At 34.2% G+C, this 17,408-nt stretch overlaps 1 long non-coding RNA gene across 1 annotated transcript; it reads left to right on the forward strand.

The window, feature by feature from the left end:
* Positions 1-9,774: 9,774 nt before the first annotated feature.
* On the forward strand, positions 9,775-14,249 carry LOC143076037 (uncharacterized). The gene is made up of 2 exons (XR_012978516.1): positions 9,775-10,046; positions 13,877-14,249. It is a non-coding gene; the product is annotated as an uncharacterized LOC143076037 (long non-coding RNA).
* The last annotated feature ends 3,159 nt before the right edge of the window (positions 14,250-17,408 follow it).

The following is a 17,408-nucleotide window of genomic DNA, read 5'->3' on the forward strand; positions in this document are numbered from 1 at the left end:
ATAGCGCGTCATGCCAAAAACTAAAAATAAATAACTGACACAATGAAAAAATGAAATTATCTCATAGCACAGTCGCCTGCAGATTTCTTAATCATAGCGAAAAATGGCGGGGAAAGGGGGGGGGGGGGGGGGGGAGCATAATATATTTTTAGTAGTATTTAGGTCCCGATCTACAGCTAGATGGGAATATGATGTTTAGATGGAAATATGATGCTAACGTGGGATAGTCTCAACCAATCAAATATTGATTTAGCTATCAACATGTACATACAGTGGAATAATATTTTTAGTAGTATTTATATATAATATTTTATTTTCCCCATTTTTCGCTATAATTATGACATCTTCAGGCGACTGTGGAATCACTGTTGTCATAGCAAATAGAGAAAATAAATAATTAATCCCAGCCCCGAACCCAGCCACTAAATTTATTATTTATTTATGATAAACAAATCTCACATATATCACACATTGCATACATTTTAAGAGATGATTTGTTGAGACACGTTGTTTTTCAACTATTAAGTAATAGTACATGTAGTTACATTGTCATTTTCTGGAAAATTATATTGAAGTGTCAAAAAGGAATGTCTTAAAAATAAACATATTTACCAGTAATCAGAAACATATAAAAAGATATACGTCTCTGATTTTATATACTATGAGGTACTCAATATGCGGATTATCCCTTGAGGGATTATCAAAGCACATCGGTACCCCTTTTTGTTTCAGTTTTTATCAAATTAAAGATCCTACCTGGTATACCCATCTCTTCGCCAATTCTTTGCCACTCTGATTGTGTAATATCGGAGTCCATATATTCTTTAGTAGATGGATCCCATAAACATGCTGTATCCCTTACAAGATGGATCACCTTTTCTCTGTCAAACCCCGGCTGCTTCTTTTTCGATGCCATGATTGGAATGAACATGTGCTTGTTAACCTTTTAACCTATTTATTTTACATAAAAAGTGTAGCGATGTCGCTATGAAGTTGAAATAATTTCAACTCGCTTGCGAAAGTTTGCGATTGACCTTGCGTTAATGGTTTTTGTAAGCGATAGAAGCGATGCCGCGCGTTATCGCGCGTTGTCGCGGACAGTCGCTGCGTTTTACCTGGCGACAGAAATATTCGTCGCATCGCTCGTCGCAACCGAAGTATAAACCCACCTTTTACTGTACTAGTATTTTGTTTCTGTTGTTACAGTAACCAAAGTTTAAAAAAAACACTGAACAATTAAGATAAAGTTTTTCAATCTTAAAATTTCCAGGTTAACCATCAAGACTTCTCCATCATGTTCTAGGCGACTCTACTTTAACACTATAATGACGATTACTTAAATACTGAGATACCCGTGGGAAAAAGTGGCAACAGAAAGAAGACAAAGTAACCAAATTAACAACAAAGGTAAAGTATTCTTTCGAAAGTTTTCTGACCGGTATGCAATATATAATTATGTGACACATACATGTATGTGAAAATAGTGACAACAGATGGAGAAAAAAATAACCAAATGAATAGTAAATATCAAGTATTCCTCTGACCGGTATGCAAATTATGGTTTTTAACCACGTAATATAATTATTATTTGTATGCCTCCATGACCAATGTTAACTCCAGAGTGTGCTGTTCTAATCAGAGGGTAAAGTTGATCAAATAATTTCGTCTACTTTGCAAATGAGTTTATTAATTCCTGTTACATTCAAAACATCATGCCCAAAAAATATTTTTGGAGTACTGGTCGACGACCAGTTACCGTCAGTTACCAGTTACCGTCATTTGCATTTTTTCCGCGAAACGTCGTGGTCAATCCGATGACGTCATCGTGTTTTTTTAACGGACAAGCATCAAGAAGTTGTTGACAAAATTTAGTTCAGTAAGTATCAGTTTTTGGTTATTTATTTGTCAAAAATCACTTTTTTTTAACCCCCGCATCGCATTTTCAGACGGGGGAATCCTTTGTAGCAAAAATAAATAGAAACTGACCTAAAAAAGGTTTGTTTACATATTATCGAGAACCCTGTTCGTCATTTGGAAATCGTTTCAGCCATTCATTTCACGATTTTTAATACAAATATATTTTATAAAAATTGTTGTCATCCCAGATTCTCAATGGGCGCCATTTTATCCGATTTTTACCTGGGATGCAAAAATGGTTGCTGAATGACGTTGTATATTGCTTTTTGTGGCTGTATTTTCGGGTTGTTCCTACTTGATAATGATGTTGAAAATGTGATTTCGTATATTTGTACACATAATATAACATTTAGATTGAAAACATTAAAGATATACCTGCTGTATCCTATATTCTACAAATTTCATTCATTGCATTACATAATTTGAAACACCATATAATAAAAGGCATATTACGCTTTTCCTCTAGAATAGAGGTTTTGATAATAAAATATATTGACTTACATTTTGGAATTCACAAATTTTATTCCTAAATCGATCCAGACTGCCTTTGCAGGTCGTACAACATAAATCATGCACATTTGAGAATAAAAGCGTACGTTTCCAGCATTGTTTACAAACTGCAACGCTTAAAGTCAAGGCCATTGTTATGATATTACGTCACATCTTTGTATTAGCAAGCAAGCACTTGTTACTTTTAAGGGGTATATAAGGGATATTCATATCCAATGTACACAAAGTTTGTTAAATTCGTTAACCTGTACACGGACGGAATTACTAGAAGAACGACGTTCGGCATTGCTTTTTATTCATTATAAAGAGTTGCAAGTCATTACCATCCCAGCCATTTTAAAATGTGTGTGTGTGTGTTTTTTTAAGGGAGGGGGGGAAGGGCCCAACTATTTGTCCACATTCAAATGCAGAACAAATGGCAAAAATAAGTGTTTTAACACACCCACCCCCCTCCTTGGATACCATATTCTTTGTTTAGGTACTTCTAGTTTACACAGTTTAAATTCTGTGTTTTCAGTTACAAACATTTGATTAATCATGAAAAATAATTCGGGAGACTTCCAAGAGCTTTATCACTGAACTAGCAAAATGTAGTTAGTTTTCTTGTTTGGAAGGTTTTACACTAGTCATTTTCTGGGGCTTATTAAAGCTTGCATTATAGCGGTAGCCAAATGTTTGTATCAACAGCCGTCCCTTTGGCCTATAATGGTTTACTAGGATTACAAATTGTGACTTTCATATAGAGTAGTATAACTAGCACTCATACTCTTTCTTCTTTTATCCATTATCATGTCAACTCCAACACAAAGGTCTACATTAAAAAAAATGACGTACAGAGAAGTCATATCATCGAACAAATGGACCAGAATACAGTACTTAAATTAATCAAGGAGACAAACAACGGTTTCTTTCAAACTGGGACTATTTATACCAATATCAGCTCGGCCGAGATCAGTCTGATAATTTTAATATTTGTGCATCGTTTTAAGTACTCAGTCCAGTTAGTATAGAAAGTCCCGCTTTTAAAACGGACTTTGTACACCACATTAAGTGCTCATAGATGAGGCTTGTATAGGGTATATTGGGATACAGGATATTTGCCATTTTAATTTTAGGGATATGGGATATTTGTCCTTAAAGTAAATGGGATATGGGATATTGATGCATTTATAAGGATATTGAATTTTTAACATGAAAACAAATAGTGGAATTTAAAAGTTAAATACAGAAATATTTACATCTCACTTGATAACATTGCCAAAAAAAGTTTAATATTGAAGGTCACTTTAGTGCTTTGTTGATTTTCATTGAGTTTATGGTCGTTTTATTTAAAAGTCATCCAAACCCACCCAAGCAAAAAGTATTTATCTATTTTCGATGGGGGGGGGGGGGGGGGGTGGGGCGGGGTTGTCTTCGATATTTATATTCTCATATGTAGTGATAATTTTAAAAGAATTTGTTTTGCTTTCCGTACTTCGTTCCTTATTGTTAATTTTCTTTTTTTTGGATGGTGATGTTCCTTTGGCAATACAATATCTTACGGTGTTTGTATATCACAACTCCTCCGCTATGCCCGTGTCTGTTCTAACGTTTCGAATTTTAATGAAAAAAATCTATGTATTACTGGTAAATTATTAAGTCAGGGATTTCGTTACCACAAATCACTTAAAATCTTTACTAAATTCTTCCGTAGATGTAAAGATTTGGTTTTGAAGTTTGGTTCTACCTGTAGAAAACTTATTTCAAACGGGATAGCACATCCTCATTTTACAGAGATGTTGTTTACCGTGCCATTGGATGTTGGATGTGTAATGATAGATAATTAAGTCTCAGATGCATTACTTTTTTTATTAGTTGTTATTGGCTTGGAACTAGTTGTCAGTAACTGCGAGTACTCTCAGATCTGTACTTTGTTTTTTTTTTGTTGTTGATGTGATGTACAAGTACTCGATCACGTCCACTCTGTGTTTTTGTTAGATGTATTAAATTTCTATGTGTATCCATCTGATGAGTTAAGACTTTTTCAACTGATTTGTATGGTTCGTTCTTATTTTGTACTGTTACTCCACTGTCCCAGGTTAAGGGGAGGATTGGGATCCCGCTAACATGTTTAACCTCGCCACATTCTGTATGTATGTGCCTGTCTAAAGTCAGGAGCCTGTAATTTAGTGGTTGTCGTTTGATGCTGTGTTACATATTGTTTTTTGTTCATTTTTTTATACACAAATTAGGCCGTTAGTTTTCTCGTTTGAATTGTTCTATATTTCAAATTGTCATTTCAGGACCTTTTATAGCTAACTATGCGGTATGAGCTTTGTTCATTGTTGAAGGTCGTAAAGTGACCTATACTTGTTAATTTCTATGTCACTTGGTCTCTTGTTATGAGTTGTCTCATTGGCAATCATACCACGTCTTCTTTATATTATATGCTCATGTGCATTGATAATTTTCTTGAAATAGTCATAGATTTTTGGTGTATCCATCTGATGAGTTAAGCCTTATTGTTGTCAATATTTTTGTTTATTTTGATGCTTTATATGATTACAGGATATTTTCTAGTGTTTTACCTCTGATTGTTTACGTGGCGAGGATCTTCAGAGGTCTCCACGTTTCACAGATTGCTCTGATGTGCAACGGCTGTTATGCCAGACAAGCTGGGGCAGAGGGATGTCAGAACACGTATTATATAAAAAGTAGATATTTCGCCGTATAAAATGGATGCCTTGTTTTAATTTGAAATTATCTCTTAAATAGCTTTTTAAAAGCTTAAACTGTGTTAATAACGAATAATTACTAAATAATCAATGTAAATTAATATATTTGTCTTTTATTACTGGTGTTTTGAGGAAGGAAATTAAAAAAAGGTAACAAACATATTGTGATCTATGAAATTCATAAAGTTCAAGATCACAGAGTCAAATGTTGGGTTATGTCTTTGCAAAACAGGGCTGTGCACATTTTGCATGCTATAAAAATATTGCAACAGTTAAGTTTAATGTAAGTGCATTAGCAGAAAGCTTTCTTGTGTTAGATTTTGAGTTATTGAACTTGCATGCTAAATATCCACTTTTTGATAGGACGTGCTCTGACGTTCCACAATCTCAGCTTGTCTGGCAAAACAGCCGTTGAATGTCAGAGCAATCTCCGACAAAATTTATCGTTTAAGATCACATAAAAAGATAATGCTCTAAGATGGAACACTTCATCTTTTGGACACATATATTCTTATTTAACACTGGAAGCATGCACTGTAAATTTCCTTTACCACAGTTTGTTTTCCCTTTATATTCTAGTTCAACAAGGAATATAATTTTAATCAAATGTTAGTATTTTGAAAATAAATAATATAATTTGGTCATTTTTCAGTCAAAATTGTTGAAGTTGTGATGATGCGAGAAAAAGTGGGTTTGGGAATGAATTTATAATGATTTTTGGGGATATTTCAAAATAGTTTTAGGGATATGGGATATTTGTAAAAAATATTTATTGGGATATTAGGGGTAAACATTATAGGGATACGGGATATTGGGATAAAACTTAATGGGATATGGGATATTGATACCCCCCCTAAACAAGCCTCATAGATATAAAAAAAAAATGTGACTCGAGTACCAATGAGACAACTGTCCATTCATGTCACAATTACAATTTGTATAACATGTACAAGTAAAACATTACAGGCTTCTAAAGGCTTCCGAGTACAACCATCAAATAAACTCCAACGAAAAAGTACAACATGCAATCATAACATACAACAGCAAGATGAGTACGCCTGCCAGTATAAAGCGTGACATTCTGAGGGACAGAAAATTTTCAATTTAAAGACTCGCTCGAATATGAACTAGAGGACAAGACCTCGGAATGGATAACATGTTTAAAGAAAATTTGTAAGGGTTCCGCGGAACCAAGTGTCTCGCCTACTTCTGCTGTAAATTGAAGGGTCAACAAAAATGAGGAAAAGAATCAATAAAAATATACTGCTTGATACTATCTTTTGATTGTAAGAAGCTTCTGTCCAAGTTTGGTAAAAATCCAGGATAGTTAATGAATCTAATAAAACTTTAACTGCAGACTGGATGTACTGTTAACTGGTCCATTTATAAGTAAAATACAGATACACAGGTACAAAGTTTCCTTCTAGATACTAGCTTTCAATCATAAACAAGCTTCTGTCCAAGTTTGGTACAAATCAAAAATAGTACAAGGTTAACAATGTTTCGGTTTCCTGGCAAAAAATCCAAGTCCATTTAAAGTAAAATACGGAAAAAATGGATTTATCGTTTTACAAAATTTACCTCTGGATACTTTCTAATGATCATAAACAAGCTTTTGTTCAAGTTTGGCCCAAACCAACAAGGACCAAGGATAGTTTAAGAAAGTTATTAAAATTTTAATAAACTGTTATCACCGAGATATGTGTCGCCTTTCGTAATTTTGATATGAAAATGTTGAAATAAAAATAGCAATGCTTTAACATCTTACACAAGTTATGCAAATATTCCAAGTCAATGAAACATGGCTAAACAATCTCCAATCAACATTGGCCTACCACTAATGGTTCCCTTTGAAGTGACCTAATCACAAACGAATGCATGACAAATAAGAAAAAAAATTAAAGTGAATAGACCATGACTTTGGATGCGGAGCCAAATTATATCCAGGGATATGAGATGTGCAAATGCTTATACATCATTGACATGTACTACTTCTGGTTCCCCATAAACTGACCTAATCACAAACTAATAAATGTAAATTAAGCAAAAATTTCGAAGTCGAGAGACCACGACTAAGGGGGCGGAGCCTAATTATCTCCATGCAAATGAGATATGCCAATGCTTATACAACTGCATACCAAATATCATTGACCTACCACTTGTGGTTCCCAATAAACTGACCTAATCACAAAATAATACATATAAAATAAGCAAAAGTTTCTAAGTCAATAGACCATGACTGAGGGGACAGGGCCAAATAATCTCCATGGAAATGAGATGTGGCAATATTAGTTTTATCGTTTGAATTGTTTTACATTTGTCTTATCAGGGCCTTTTATAGCGGACTTTTGGGTATGGGCTTTGCTCATTGTTGAAGGCCGTACGGTGACCTATAGTTGTCTTATTGGCAATCATACCAAATATGATTGACCTACCACTTGTCAGTAAAACGAACCCACCAAATAACTCCAATATAGACAATCAATTAGCTCGCTTTCGGAACATACACTGATGAGAACTAGTTATTAACTGGAAATCTGAATGCTAAATGTCTTACTAAATGTCTTAGTTATGTTGTTGGGTTTCAGTCACACCAATATGAACAACAGTTAGTCGTATTATTTCCAATAAAGAAGTGTGAATGAGCAAGTTTGTTAACACTTGATTAATGGCACAACCTGGTCATTATAGTGGTTTAAAAACCATGTAAAGTGACCATATTTCATCTTTCACTAATATGTCAGTCTCCTTTAATAACCATTCCTCAACATATAAAGCTTTACAACAACATTTACAAGAATACGAGGCCAAGGTTAGATAAACAATACAGGAAATACATGTAGTCCTTTGAATCCTATACAAAATATAGTCGACTTATTGTTTAGTTTCTATGAAACAAACTTCACCACGAAAATTACATTGCTTCATTGACGCATGTACCATCGTGTTTTGGTGGAAATAAAAATGGCAGTCCATGGACCATGACTGAGGGAATGGGGTCAAATATTATCAATAGAAATGAGATCTGCCAATACTATTACAACCAATACCAATTAACATTGGCCAGCCACAAATGCACCCCTTAAACCAGAGACAAATGCTATTAAGAATGGACATAATTACGATGCTTATCAGATGCGGAATTACCCCCCTCCACCAAACCATTTACTATTATGGTCCAACATCAAAAATTTAAATACAGATATAGGAAATTGTGGTACGAGTGCCAATGAGACAACTCTCCATCAAAACAACAATAAAATGCTTCGCTGAGCGCAGCATGACACGTATCCAAATTTGAAAAATATGAATCCCTTCAAAAATAGGAACGCCCCCCCCCCCCCCCCGTTAATAAAGCCTATCCTTTGTAGTTTGGATCCATGTATTACAATTTCAGAGATTCTTTCTGGCCCCAAATTCCTACATTGTTTCGGGCAATTAATCAGAAGGCAGTCTCCCCTTTTTTTTATATGGGACATTGTGGTACAATATCAGAGATTCAAACAATTATAAGTTATTGTCCAGTAAGTAAGAAAATGCTTGTTTTTACCCTTACTTCTTCAACTTTAGCCCCATAACCCTTAAAATGAATCCCAACCTTCTACTTACGGTTTAAACATTGTCGCACAATTTAACCCATCCCTTCATATAATGACGCATTTCGATGCCTGTATTGAAACGTATTGTCTATGAAAAAACTTGATCACTTAAACAAAAATTGTATTTAATATGTAAAGAATATTCACGAGAATATCGGACTCATTTATGAAATATTTGTTTTCCCCAAGGCATTAATACTTTAAACATATTTTTTTTATTGAAAAAATCCTTTAGTATGTTAAAAAAATTCACGTGGAGGAAAGGGTCAAGAGCAATTGAAATACTTAAACCAGTTTTTATCCTGAAACTAAAATGCTCGTTTTGGGCCCCTCATTCATAAACGGTTGAAACCATCATCCTCAAAATGAATTTGAATACTCTTTTAGTGGTATTGTACCATACTGGAAAGTTTCATAAAGATATATTTACTTAAACTAGAAGTTATTGTCCTGAAACCTATGCATCTTTGGACGACACCATACCATGATAAAAAAAAAAACTACCTTGATCAAAAACTAACCTGAAATTTGCACCATCATTTTCTATGTTCAGTGAACCGTGAAATTGGGGTAAAAACTCTAATTTGGCATTTAAATTAGAAAGATAATAGAATAGGGAACATGTGTACTAAGTTTCAAATTGATTGGACTTTAACCTGAAGCAGGATGAACGGACGGACCCACAGACCAGAAAACATTTTAACTTAATATGGTCATATTTATAAATAACTGTTTCATTTTTGTTTACAAAACATTTATATTTTTCAAATACCAAGGGTTTTCTACCTCAGGAATAGATTACCATAGCTGTAAAATATTTAGGAATTTTGGTCCTCAATTCTCTTCAATTTCGTACTTCATTTGGCCGTGTTAATTTTGTGGATTCGAGCGTCACTGATGAGTCTTTTGTAAACAAAACCCGTGTCTGGCGTAAATACAAAATATAATTCTGGTATCTATGATGAGTTTTTTTTATATATGTGACACACACGTCACATGTTCAATTTGTTGTCGTGTTCTCCTTTTTGCGATCGTTACATTACCGAATGACTTATTATCTAATTTCAACTCGCAAACTAGCAACACAGCGGCTGTTACTAGTATATCGTACTTTCCTCTTTAATCCCTTTATTTATTATGTTACTGCATGTTATCGATTGAAAATACTTTATCTATGTAACAGTTGTGAATTACCGGGAATTTCCGAATTCTATTTATAGAAGATAAAAGGTAAAATTCATGTTTGCAACTGGAATGACGCAATCATAGTAGTTTCTTATAACTGGTGAAATCCTAATATTGGTAGGTAAGTCTTTATCATGTATACTGACGGGTCATATTTCCAATATGTATCACCCCCTTCTGCATCAGGCACGAGCATGACATACCAGGTTTGTACATCTGCTCATAATATCGTAATAAGATTATTTACTGTTACGTTCATGCATACCATGTCTATCTCCCACCTTGCCATGCAGCACCGTTCCTTGGTGGCTTTTGCAGTTGAGCTAATACATTGAAATACATCTTAGAAATTTTTCCATGTTAGGTTGTACCTGAGAGTGGTTGTTTCTTTATGTTACTGTCTTGTTTATGTCTTGTATTGTCCTATTCTCCTTGTGGGCCCATTTAATGGAAAATAAACTTTTCTGCTTCGTCTTTTTCTTTTTCTTTTTCTTCTTCAAATATTCTATATATTTTCCGTGTAAACAAACCAAGCTGAATGTTCGGCTCAAACGTTAGATGTTCTGTACAACAGCAAATTAAGAAAATATTAAATATGCCAAATAAATCTTTGTAGAATCGATGTATGTGCTCAGCATATTTGTCATTAAATTAATGTTAAAAAATAACAATCGGTGTATTCATTTTTTACGTGTAAAAGTACAAAGCATCCGCCAAGTCCATTGGTCGAAATTATTTTAGATTTAGTAAAGAATATAAAGTGAAGGGATTTTCTTCTCCCTAGGAAACCATTGACTCTGATTGGCCAGTTTTCAAAATATACAGGGACGAATATCAATATTAAAGGGGATTTGGCGGGCATCATTCTGATTTTTTCTTTCTTTGTAAGTGTCAAAACATTTTCACCTCAAAGTTTTAACCAAGAATATACTTTTAAACAAAACCATCACCCCTAAGAGTTAATTATAAATGATCGTTAAACTATTATCTAGAACTTCAATGCGAACTGTTTCAAACTTTATAGATTTTATAAATGCTCAAATTTTCAGACAATATCTTATAATTGCCACGTGAGCGATTCAGGCATTTAGGGTACTATACTTTGAAACATAATGACAATTCTGTAAATTCTGGGATGTCCGTTGAAAAAAGTGGCAACAGAAAGAAGAAAACATATCCAAAAAATAGTAAAAGTCAAGTATTCCCTTGAGTTTTACGAACTTCTGACCGGTATGCAATACATGTCACATGTTCCATTTGTTGTTACCACAATGATCGTATCCTCCTTTTCTCGATTGTAACATTACCAAATGCGACTTATTATCTAATTTCAACTTGGACATTAGCAACACGGTGGCTGTTATTTGTATATGGTACTTCCCTTCTGTGACCCTCCATTATAGTTGTTATGTAACTGCATGTTATCTATTAAAAAGATTTTATCAATGTTTAAAATTGAAAATTTCCGGGAATTTCCGAAGTTTATTTATAGAAAATGAAAGGTACAATTTAATGTGCCACTTGAATATCGCGATCATAGTTGTTCATTTATAATTGGTGAAATCCTAAGATTGATAGGTATGTCTTTATAACTTATAGGACCGTATTATTCATATACTCGAATTCTAAATTAACTGCGTAGATGTTTTCCATATAACGCTATTTTCCTTTTAAAAAACAGACTGAATGGTAGAAATCAATCTGTACGACACCAAATTAACACAATATTTCTACAATGCGAAATTAATCTTTGTATTTGACTTATATGGTCAATATAATTTATCTTTGGATTAATTTTAAGAAACAACAATCGTTGTATTCTTGTTTTTTAACGTATGATACATATGTAAAAGGAAAGTACATTTGATAAGCTACGTCTATTGGTTGTTATTTGTTTAGATTAAGATATAATTTAAAGGGATGGAGCTGCGGCCTGATAAAAACCACATGATTAATGATTACATACATTGCACCATTTATTACTTGTGTGTTTTGAATACATTATTAAAAAATGTTGTATTCTAGATTAATGAAGAAACTTTATATTTATGATCCCTGTACCTATATAACTCTTCTCATCCATTCATAAAACTGCATATCCGGTTTTTGTGATGTAAAAATAGTCTTGATCGACTACATGATGTTTGAACCACTGTTAATAAGTTTCATCTGGACATATAGGTGTAATACCTAATTCAAAGCATCATTTTTTTTTTTATTTCAGGTTTCTATAGAATATTTTAGAAATTTAATGTTAAATTTAAACATATTTATTTATAGTGGATTGGGAAACAAGTTTTGCAACCCTATAAATCCCTTTCCACTGGGGTTTTTCATGGCTTATAAAGCTTGTATACATGTAAAAAAAGGGGGAAATTTGCTTGGTTAACTTCCGGTAATTTTTATCTTCTTATATTCCATGAAATGTATATAAATTTTTATGCCCCACCTACGATACTAGAGGGGCATTATGTTTTCTGGTCTGTGCGTCCGTTCGTCCGTTCGTTCGTTCGTTCGTCTGTCCCGCTTCAGGTTAAAGTTTTTGGTCGAGGTAGTTTTTGATAAAGTTGAAGTCCAATCAACCTGAAAATTAGTATACATGTTCCTTATGATATGATCTTTCTAATTTTAATGCCAAATTAGAGTTCTGACCCCCAATTTCACGGTCCAATGAACATAGAAAATGATAGTGGGAGTGGGGCATCCGTGTACTGTGGACACATTCTTGTTTTTCTATAGTACTGGACTGGATAAAACTTTTACTGTCCCTCTCTAGAACATGGCGTTAACTTAAGTTCTACATAAGGACATTGAAACCCCCTTTGGAGACAAAAACTAATAGGGGAAATCAATAGTGGTATTACACTTAAAATGGAAAGCTAAACAGTATACTTGCACCTTTGACCTTGTGTGTACCTTCATGTGATACAAATGTCTTGCTATTTAAGTGAAATGTTACAAAATATGTAGTTGCGCAAATTTAACAAAGACTAATAGGAGAAAATCAATGGTGGTATTACACCTGTAAAGTCCATTTCCGCTTGCTGGTGAAACAAAGAAAGACGTTTGTTTCTATCCTAAAAAGAACCACACACAAACAGCCCGATAAATCGATAACAAATTATTAACTATATTGATAAGGTAAAATAGCTGCTGCTCGACACAATATGAAGCATCTCTGAAATGTTCACAAATTCGTCAACAATTTCTCATTGTTACGTGCAGCAGCAATTCACAATATTAATGTGTAGATAACCTGTTAGTCTGTACTTTCACATCCCTCACTGGCAAATTGACTGATTTTTGTTACAAAAGAACAGTTTACGGATGACCATGGAGTCAATTTTTAGAGTCTAACATTTAGAAAATACCAATATATCTATTAACTGATCAAGAGTTGGGTAGGTGTATGTTAAATGTGTATTATGTTTAAGTTTATTTTAACTATGACACGAGGTAAATTTCATAATTATAACATGTTTATAATACTTATGTAGAGTTTAATGAGTGTGACTCAAACTTTTTGTGTTGTGAACATCGTTCAAGTCATATCTGGAATATTATACAATTACTGTCTTTTGATGAGGTAAATATGTAGATTTATTGACTTTTGAAAAACTGATATTCACTGAGGCCAACGAACGTAGTGAATATCAGTTTTTTTCAAAAGTCAATGAAACCACATATCTACCGAAACAAAAGACAGTAATGGTTTTATTCCATATACCGAGAGAAATGTATGTAGTTGCAATTATTTACCAAAACCAATTGTACATCAAACGTTTTTTACCAAAATTATGCACGTATTAGCACGCGACGTTTTGCGCGGTGAATATACTTTTTCCGCAGGTAAATATGCTTATTTATTCACAAGCCCATTAGAAATACCTACTAAAATTTTATCAATATGGAATGATATATATCTATCAAACTATTTGATATTTTGAACAGGTTGAATATGGCACAGATATATGCATCTTTACCTAACAACGACTTCGGGAATGAAGAACTGGTGAATGATTTGTCAGATGAAGATCCTTTACAAAGTGACGACGGTGATGTGGATATCCAGGAAATCGTTGCTGAGATTGGACAACATTATGACACATCTGCACATGACAACGTATCTTTCATTCAGACAACAAATACAGAGGACGACGCATATTCTGCTCTAGAAAATGCGATTGGCCAATTGGATCCGAATGAACATGAAAAGTGTAACAAAAAGAGCTGTGCCAATTGTTCAAAACCAAAGAGAGTGGAAAATGTCTCAAGTTTAAAGAAAGGGCAGCACATATCGATGCCAGGCCAAAAATCCAACTTTTATATAAAAGCAAAACGAAAGCTGAAAAGAATGTACGACCACCATGCCATAATTAAAGAAATAAAATGTACGACAGGTACGACGGTTTCAATGGTTCTCATACATTTAGATCGGTCAGGAGTGCATGAGGAAACCAAAGAATTTGATTTAAGGGAAAAAGAGATATATATTGTAGACTACGTTTTTCCTAGATACGACCCAGATACAATTGTGGCTAGAGCCGAATCCATTCTGACAAAAAAAGATAAATTCAAAACCTACAATTTAGTAACAGGAAACTGCGAACATTTTGCAACCTGGTGTGTGGTGGGAGATGGCGAAAGTTTCCAGGTGCAAAGTCTGAGACAAAAAATTGCAGATGCTCTTTCTCGATTATTCGGTGCTGGTAGCAAAATTGCAAAGGGCATACTTCGAATATTATTCGTTTCCTCAGATGAAATTGCCAGTGGTCTAAGTAAAGCAGTACCAGAATTAGTTCTTGGTGGAGCAGCAGCCTTGTATTTAATATACTGTATTGTAATGACAATTTTGCATGTTAAAGATTATAAGAATGGACAGATTTGTAAGTCTTGTTTAAAGGGAAAGTTGTTAGACTTGTGGCTGACATTTGGAGCATTTGGACTGACATCAATCATAACTTTCCTCGTTTTACACTTCGTTGTTCCTGCAATGGTACCTGCAGTCGGAATACCCCTTATAATTCTATTAGTCCTACTTGCGGTGGCTTTTCAAATGATTGTGCCGAGATTAAGGAAAGCGCTGAGCTCTCCATTTTCTGTTGACCGTGTTAAGGTGGTAAATTTAGGGCAAATTGGTATTGGTGATGTGCTTTCACATCGCTATTATGGTGTTAAACATACGAGTATTGTTACGGAGGTCAAGGTCGAAAATGATAAAAAGACAAAAGGGCGGATTCGGTTGGTCCATTATGGATCTTCGGCATTATTTGGAACGAGAAAGATTGTTGAGGAATATGTTGAAATTGATATACATAAATCAAGTATATATGTATTGGATTGCAAACCTTTGTGCACATTTGAAGCTGACATTGTTGTAAGTAGAGCGAGAAGTCGAATTGGTGAGACTAAATGGGCTATATTTTCAAACCGATCAGATCATTTTTCATATTGGGCCAAAGTTCAACAGTACAACAATGACTTTTTTGACGAAGTATCGAATGAAGAAATCAGAAGACCAATGCCAAGGACAGAAGCGTCACTCTTCATAGAAAAAAGAGATATTCATCGCGTAGAAGATCTAAAAATAGGTGACGTGGTTCAAAGCAATGTTATTGGAATAATCGATGATACCGGCATACTATCTTCAATAAGATATTTGGATGGCCAAGATGGACGTAAATTTGAAATAGAGGTTTACACATATTCGTTTTTCTGGACGATAAATCGTAAAAAATATATTGTTGACCTTAATAAAGATAGCTTGGACGTAAAAGTATATAATCCCTCACAATGCCAAACTATGGAACAACGTGTGAAAAATGCGCGGGACATTGAGAACGAGACAGGATCGTGGTGGACTACAGAGGGATTTATTGAACATTGCATCGAACTCTAATCGGATTGAAAACCTACCTTTCATAAATTTGACAAAACGAGCTATGATAGCATATGTTATAATTCATCATACGTCTTCCGTCATAGATTTCCAAACACGCACATTTGTTTTAATATAAACTGCTTTGTAGACATTTGGTTGTCAGACAATAATTTGAGTATACGTGTATGTATCGTTATGGAATGATTACGGAATAGTGGTGCAAAAATTGGTGAAAAACAATCTTGTTTCAGAACAATGACAATAACTTGAGTATAATTGTATGACTCTCTATTAAATTGCATCACAAGGTTCAATACCAAAATAGTAAGGTTGTGATTGGTCTCAAACCGTTTAGGAAAAAGTGCTGAAAATGCTGTTGTAATACTTTGTATAAATAGCTTATTTTCTGAACAATTTTAATGGGGTTTAATTAAATTCTTTATTTTTTGTTATTCTTTAACAGGTCGAGAACTCTAGATTTCTTTACGTCAGAATATATTTGCATAGTAATTTCCCAAACACAAGGCCAATACGGCCTTGAAAAACAGACCAATCGACTCAATGAGCTACAATGCATTGTGAAATTTCAGATGAAATGACCACTGTCCACTATGAAATTTTTTGAGCTCTTTTAAACCTGTATAATGTCATTCCAAAATCATTTCTGCCTAGAAAAACACGAAAACTTTCATTGAAACATTTCTTTCTGTACTGGATGTGTAAAATTTTTATCAGGTCCTGAACTTAAAGTAAAAACATTATAATATTCAGTATGCTAAAAATAAGTGTTATGAAAGCGGCAGGGCGGATCCAGCCATTTTAAAAAGGAGGGTCCTAACCCAGGATAAAAGGGGGTGGGGGTTCCAACTACATGTCCCCATTCTGGCAAATGCATTGATCGTTCAAAAAAAGGGGGGTCCAACCCCCGGAACCCCCCCTTTTTTGGATCCGCCACTGAGCGGATACGGTATATAGCTTAATACATTTTGTATAGCTTCATCCATCGATAAAGTTCGTTAGTTCCTAGTTTTATCACAAAATATACCTCAGAAGTTTTTTTTATCGTTCGGCTGCTGTCATGTTGACGTATTTGAAATATATCCAATATTTAAAGCTCATGGATCACAGTGGGTACCACATTACCTATTATTTTTATTCTAAAACGTGCTTTCTATATAGAAATGAGAAGATGCGGCATGAGTATCAAATGAGACATCTTTCCAAAAAAGACACAATCTAGTAAAGTAAGCAGTCATAGGTTCAGAGATTGATAAAACTTGCAGCACTTTCACCCCCCTTCCCCCCCAAAAAAAAGCTATTCGATTTAAGTTTTTTTATCCTACATCGATCTTTTGATGTCGTCCTTTAAAAAACGAAAACAAAATGAAACTACAGTTGGTGCCTTCAAAACTAAGGGAACAGTTTGGAAGTCTCGTATCCTGAAATGTGACAAAAATAAATACTTGTAAATTTTGTTAACACTGCCATGTATGTAAATATTTCTTCGCCTTTTTACGAACACAAAATTCAAGGATCACACATTTGCCTTTAATTATCTATACGGATCTTGCTGTACTCGTGAATATTAGCACCGACTGTTAT

Source organism: Mytilus galloprovincialis, chromosome 5, assembly GCF_965363235.1.
Source record: "Mytilus galloprovincialis chromosome 5, xbMytGall1.hap1.1, whole genome shotgun sequence".
NCBI lineage: Eukaryota > Metazoa > Mollusca > Bivalvia > Mytilida > Mytilidae > Mytilus > Mytilus galloprovincialis.